The sequence below is a fragment of the Moschus berezovskii genome, chromosome 12 (assembly GCF_049115385.1).
Source record: "Moschus berezovskii isolate FMDL1 chromosome 12, NW_MosBer_1.0, whole genome shotgun sequence".
Classification (NCBI taxonomy): domain Eukaryota; kingdom Metazoa; phylum Chordata; class Mammalia; order Artiodactyla; family Moschidae; genus Moschus; species Moschus berezovskii.
The window spans coordinates 86,261,143-86,268,527 of NC_142471.1; positions in this window are offsets into that span (position 1 = coordinate 86,261,143).

The following is a 7,385-nucleotide window of genomic DNA, read 5'->3' on the forward strand; positions in this document are numbered from 1 at the left end:
TATATCTCAATAAAACTGGAAGAAAAAAGAATAATAATATTGTAAGTGAAAATTAGGGCTGTATTTGTGTAGGTAAATGAGAAGAGGGTTAAGATAGATGTTTTTATTTATGGAGAGGCTTCAATAGATGGGTCAAATATTGGTAAACCAACTAATGAAGAGGTTCAAGCTTACCTAAAAATGTATAATTATAACCACCTGAAGAACTAAAATCAGATAAATAAAACTTTGAAAATATCAAAAGACAAAGCAAGTACTCTAAATAAGATTGAGAAAAGATAACCCACATAACAAAAAGATAAGCCATATAGCAGACGTTTTCAGTTTAACTGAAAACTTAAAAAGAAGCAAGCACACAAAAGAAGAGGACAGAGTGAGGTAAAACGGCAGCGTGACTGTGAGGCAGTCACACTCATGCCCTGGAAAAGGAAAGAAACGTCAGGCTCAAGTGCATGGGAACCAACTTCTGAACGAAAGGCGTGCAAAATAAGTGCTTCAATAAGCTTAAAAGCAAAAGGCTTGACAAAGACACATCAAGCAACTATTAGCAAACTGCGCTGATGCCACACAAGGTTGAATTCAAGGCCAAGAACTGAGATAAGGCAAAAGTGGCACCTTAAGGTGATAAAAGATATTATCCACAGCCAGACCGCGATGATCACCTATACGGAGCTCCAGATTTTGTGGTTGGGCAGAATAATGGTTCCCCCAGAGTTGTCCGTGTACATTTCCTGAGGCTTGTAAATATGTGACCATGACAAAAGGGACTTTATAGATGAATTTCCGTGAAAGATTTTGAGATGGGGAGATTATCCTGAATTATCCACACGGACCCAATGCTATGATGAGGGTCCTCATAAGTGAAAGAGGAAGGGAGTGGTGTCAGAGGATGAGATATGATGATGGAAGCTGGGGCTGCAGAATTCCAAGAATTTCTGTCTTGGAAGATGGAAAGGGCCACAAACCAAGGAATAAGAGTAGTCTCTGGAAGCAAGGAAGGCAAGGAAGCAGATTCTTCCCTGGAGCCTGCAGAAAAAGTGTAGCCCTGCGAACTTATTGGTGTTAGTCCAGTGAGTCTTCAGATCCCCAGAGCTTTAAGGTAATACCTTTGTGTTGTTTAAGCCGCTATTAACACTTGAATTTGAGCAAACTCTGGGAGATAGTAGAGGACAGAGGAGCCTGGTGTGCTGCAGTCCATGGGGTTGTGAAGAGTTGGACATGACTTAGAGACTGAACAAGATACATGCACCAAACAACAAAGCATCAATTTATGTAAAGAATAAAGGCCAAGGAGGGACTTCCCTTGTTCAGTGGTTAAGACTCTGTATTCCCAGTGCAGGGCGCCCGAGTTCGATCCCTGATCAGGGAACTAAATCTCGCCAACTGCAGCTGAGAACAGGTACAGCAAAAGAAGGCAGGGAATACAGTGATAAATATACAGAAACATTAAACAGATTCTCATTCTCTCCTGTTAGCACACAGAACTGGCTCAGGGGTTGCTAGCTGCTCATCAGAGTCTGTGTGCTTTTCGTCCCAAGGACACAACTTTGGATTTTCCAGATTCCTTTGCAGCTAGATACGGCCGTGTGACTGAATTCCTGCCAATCTGGTGTAAGATATTTCTGGGCTAAGACATTTAAGACACTCACTCTGCTCTCTCTTCTCCCAAGGCAATGATAGGGCCTTGGGACATGGAGGGGCCTCAAGGAAGAAAGAGCTGGGTCTTTGAACCACTGCCTTCAGAAGAACCACTTGTGTCCAGAATATTTTATGAGAGTGAGAAATAAACTTTTACTGCATTTGAGTCATTGTTTATTTTGATGTATTAGTCTTGCTTGGGCTTCTCCGGTAGCTCATTGGTAAAGAAACTGCCTACAATGCAGGAGATGTAGGTTCGATCCCTGGGTCAGGAAGATCCCCTGGAGGAGGGTATGTCAACCCACTCCAGTATTCTTGCCTGGAGAATCCCATGGACCAAGGAGCCTGGTGGACTATAGTCCATGGGGTTGCCAAGAGTCGGACACGATCAAAGTGACTTAGCAGTAGCACCTACAGTCTTGCTTAAGAATTAGGTGAAATAGTAAAAAATATATATATTTAAGAATTTTTAAAGACCTAAGAGTTAAAATTGATGCTATGGACCGAACTGTGCTCAGTGCTCAGTCACTCAGTCACGTTCGACCCTTTGTGATCCTATGGACTGTAGCCCCCCAGGACTCCTCTGTCCATCGGATTTCCCAGGCAAGAATACTGGAGTGGGTTGCCATTTCCTCCTCCCGGGAAACTTCCTGACCTAGGGATTGAACCTGGGTCTCCTGTATTGAGGCAGATTTCCTACCACTGAGCCACAATAGGGCTTCCCTGGTGGCTCAGACAGTAAAGAGTCTGCCTGCGTTGCAGGAGACCTGGGTTCAGTCCCTGGGTCAGGAAGATCCCCTGAAGAAGGAATTGGCAACCCACTCCAGTATTCTTGCTGGAAAATCCTATGGGCAGAGGAGCTAGGTCAGCTATAGTCCATGGGGTTGCAAAGAGTCAGACCTGACTGAGTACCCATGCAATAATTAAAATTAATTTGGTCATTCTAATATACATTGGCATATCAACTGATGGAGACCACTCTTATTTCAAGTAGTTGTTTCATATTTAGAAAAATTGACCATATAATAATTATGGAGAAAATCTCAGTAAATTCCATTATGTCAAAAGTCTAAGACTATATTTTTTAACCACTATGCAGTAAAGGAAAAGTAACTGACAAAATAGGATTCTACTTCTTCCAACTCCAGAACTTTCACAAAAAAGAAGAAATTACTTCTTAAATTACCCTTTATCTTTCTTTCTATAACTTTAATATTTGAAATTTCTTACTTGATTCTTAAATTATTTCTTAATAATTGAGGCAAAAGTGTAGGGGCAGAAATTGGGTTAGTGATTTCAGGGATCAAGGGTGGGGAAAGGAGATGACCCACAAAAAGGCATGAAGGAACTTCTAGGGGTAATGAAAATGTTCTGTATCCCACTTGGGGTCATGGTTATGTGGTCTTATCTGAATTCATTGAACTGTGCCCTCAAAAGGCTGAATTTTGATGTTATATGATGTGTGTAAATTATATCTCAATAAGCTTGGATTTTCAAAAATAAAATAAAAGTAAATTGAGATGATAGAGTAAATTTATCAGTGATAGAACAGTAGGGTTTTTTCCTTAATCTTTTTTTGTATCAAAAAAGCACTAATACATATAATTTAGAATGTCTGCTTGAATCTAGCACAATTGGCCCTCCATGTCTGCAGGTTCTGCATCCTCAGATTCAATCAACCACAGATTGAAAATATTTGAAAATTCCAAAAAGCAAAACTTGAATTTGTTGCACGCAAACACTACTTATATAGTGTTTATATTGTATTTAAAACTATTTGCATTGCATTGTGTAAGTCACTTAGAGAAGATTCAAAGTATATGGGAGAATATAGTTTATATGCAAATACTACACAAGTTTATATGAGGAACTTGAGCCTCCGTGAATTTTGGTATCTGCGGGGGTCGGGGAACCAATCCCCAGATACCAAGGGACAACTGTAGTACACCGAATCACCTGGTGTTCAAACCTGGCTGTGTCGCGTTTGGAATGACCATGGCAAGTGTGTGCCACATCAGTACCCTCTAGTATGCTGCAATGCTGGTATCCAGGCTGTATCACAAAATCCTAATATCAAGGGAACATCAGTACCCTCTAGTATGCTACAATGCTGGTATCCAGGCTGTATCACAAAATCCTAATATCAAGGGAACATCTGGTTGTTCTTTCTTAAAGAGAGACACAAATCACCTCTGCACAACCACCTTCCAAACCCAAGATTCATTAGGATGGGGAGGAATCCTTTGGGGTACATCCTGAGACTGGCGCCATCAGCAGGCTCTCCATTTGACTGAGCCGTCAGTGTGTGAGGGGCTGGCCCTGAAAAGCAATCGCCCTGGTGCTCATTATCTAGAGCTTTCTAAAAATGGACCATTTTATTTTAGGAAAGAATATCAAATACGATTTTCACCAATATTTAACAAATCTAACCTCTTCCCTTCCCCAACCCATCTGAACATAATATGGACTCAGTATCAATTCAGTCGTTCAGTCGTGTGCAACTCTTTGTGACCCCGTGGACTGCAGCACGCCAGGCCTCCTTGTCCATCATCAACCCCCGGAGCTTACTCAAATTCATGTCCATCGAATCAGTGATGCCATTCAACCATCTCATCCTCTGTTGTCCCCTTCTCCTCCCGCCTTCAATCTTTCCCAGCAGCAGGGTCTTTTCCAGTGAGTCAGTTCTTTGCCTCAGGTGGGCCAAAGTGTTGGAGTTTCAGCTTCAGCATCAGTCCTTCCAATGAATATTCAGGACTGATTTCCTTTAGGATGGACTGGTTGGATCTCCTTGCAGTCCAAGGGATTCTCAAGAGTCTTCTCCAATATCACAGTTCAAAAGCATCAGTATAAGGGTGCTAAAATCATAGTCATTTGGAGGTCACTACTGAAATGCCAGTTGGCATGTTCTGATGCAGTGGAAGTGGTATGAGTTGGATTCTAGGCCTTCTGTTGCCTGGGCCCTGCCTGCCTCTCCTGCGCCATCTCCTGCCACGGCCACATCAATCACTGCTAATCTTTGCACAGTGTCAATCTGTTCATTTCAAATCTCCATGTGCTCACTCATGATTTTCCTTCTGCTTCTTCATCTTTTTCTGCCAAGATGCTCTTACTCACCCATCTGTCTACTCCAAGAAGCCGTCCCAGAATTTTCTAGCTAAGCTAAGGACCCCTGATGTTTGTATTCATAGCTTCTTATGTGTTCGACTATTTTTACCACTCACCAGATAGTGTTGAGATCATGTGCTTGTGTGTCCGTCTCCTAAACTGGACTGGAAACTTTAGGAAGGCAAGGTCTCAGAGAAGTAGTCACTACTTTGCCCAAACATCCCAGATCATTAAGACATTATTTTATTAATGCAACTAAAGATTCAACCAACCAAGAGTGATTTCGCCTGCCGGTATGTGGAGGTACTCTATTTCAGAATCCTGGAAAGACAACAGAAACCACGTGGAGAATTCAGCAACACAGCAGAGGAAAGGGAAATTCCGGTGGAAAACCTGGTCTTAACCTTATCACCAGGTAACGCTAAAAGCGAGTGTCTTTTCATCTGTGAAGCAAAGGGACAGAGGAGGGCGTTTTGCCGCGCTTCTCCATGAGGGTGCAGACCCTGAGGATGAACAAAGTCAAGCTACACAACTTGGTACAGATCAGGGCCACAGCTGAGCGGTGGACAGACGGGCAGGCGTCCTGAACCCTGAATGAAGCTCAAATGCCGAGTCCGGGATTAGCCAGGGATTGGAATCCAAGAACTGCTTGGACTGGCCCAAGAGAGCCTTCTTCCTGCCAAAGTGAAAGTCGCTCAGTCGTGTCCGACTCTTTGTGATCCTATGGACTATAGAATCCATGGAATTCTCCACGCCAGAATCCTGGAATGGGTAGCCTTTCCCTTCTCTGGGGGAATCTCCCCAACCCAGGGATCAAACGCAGATCTCCTGCATTGCGGGTGGATTCTTTACCAGCTGAGCCACCAGGGAAGCCCGAGAACACTGGAGTTTGGTTGCCTATCCCTTCTCCAGTGGATCTTCCTGACCCGGGAATTGAACCAGATCTCCTGCATTGCAACTGAGCTATCAGGGAAGCCCTGAGGAAGCAAACCAGGACCAGCAGGAAACTCTAGGAAGATGGCCCAGATCCAATTGTGTGGCTGGGAGGGTTTTGGCTGGATGGGGCCTCTGTGGAGCCCTGTGGGATACTCTCGGGGGGGATTTCTGTTTACAATGCTGGCTTTTAATCTTTCTATTTCAATATGAAATTTTTAAAAACCACAGTAATATATGCCTACATTTTTCATTATAAATATTCAAACATTGTAGATTCTTTACTTTTTTTAAGTCAGAGTCTTTTTTTCCTCCTCTTTTTTCCTCCCAGGAAATCACAGATAAGGATTTGCTGAATGACTTTTCAAAGCATTGCTAACATTTCAAAACATGCATTTACATCTGTGTGTGTATGTGTGTGCATTGTGTCCACACACATACAGCTTCAATTTCTCTTTAAAAAAAAAATAGGATCATTTTTTACCTAGTGAAATGTTACTTGACTTTTTTCACTTGGTACTATGTCTTGTAGATCTTAAAGTGCTACTACGTCTTGACAGAATTGCTGATAAAATCATTTAAGAACTTGTTCTAGAATATTCCTCACAGTATGGTGTTATTTGTTGATAAGTATTTTGTTTTCATTGTTCAGTTTGGGGCTATTTCGATGGCTACCCTCCTTATACATACTCCTCTTTACAGATAGGCAAGTATATCAGTAGGTTAGCTAGTTAAAGTGAAATTGTTGGGTTGAAAAGTTGGTATCTTTTAAAGTGTGCAAACTGATTATAGATAGCATGGATTCTGCAAATTGCCTTCCAAAAAACGTAACCAGCTTTTGCTCCTACCTTAATACATGCCCTGCCTGCTTCTCCACAGCATTACAGATGGATGTGATTCTGAACCTGAGGTCTGACGCCTGTGTTCGACTGTCACCCGCAGATTACCTGATGAATGACCCTCTTCTCTCACTGCCTCCTGTCCACACTCCGGGCTGTCTAAGTGTCACTTCCCTTGGCTGGTCTCCCCTGATGGACTAACTAGGTTTGATCTCTATCAAAGACTCACATCGCAGTGACGCTCTTCTTCGCGCTTACGTGGCTGTCGCATAATTGTTTAATGCTCGTCTTAGATTCGTTCACTCTTGTATTTATTCATTTATTCAGAACACTGGGTGATGGGTTCAATGACTGTCTTATGTAGGGATTAGGAGCCCAGGCACTGGACTTAAACTTCCTGGGTTCAAAAAACAACCTTGTTTCTTACTAACTATATGACTAAGGTAGATAACTTCCCTAACTCTCTATTAATATCCAGTGCATCAACTTGTAGGAATGATTAATTGGGAGAGTGTATAAAATACCCTAAATGGCAACTGGCATACTGCAGTGGGTTGCCATTTCCTTCTCCAGGGAATTTTCCCAATCCGGGGATCAAACACATGACTCCTGCATTGGCAGGTGGGTTCTTTACCACTGAGCCACCAGGGAAGCCCAACTGGCATTCCGTGAGTGCTAAATAAATTTCATCTATTGCATCTTATTATGTGCTAATCAATGTGTCTGGTCTGGGGATCCAGCAGAGAAGAAGACAAAACTGTCAAAAAAAATGGAATAATTTCACATCGGTTATAAAGAAAATAAATGCAGGGTGGTGGGCAAGGGAGATTTCTTTCACATAGTGTGATCAGGAGAGGCCTCTTTGGAAAG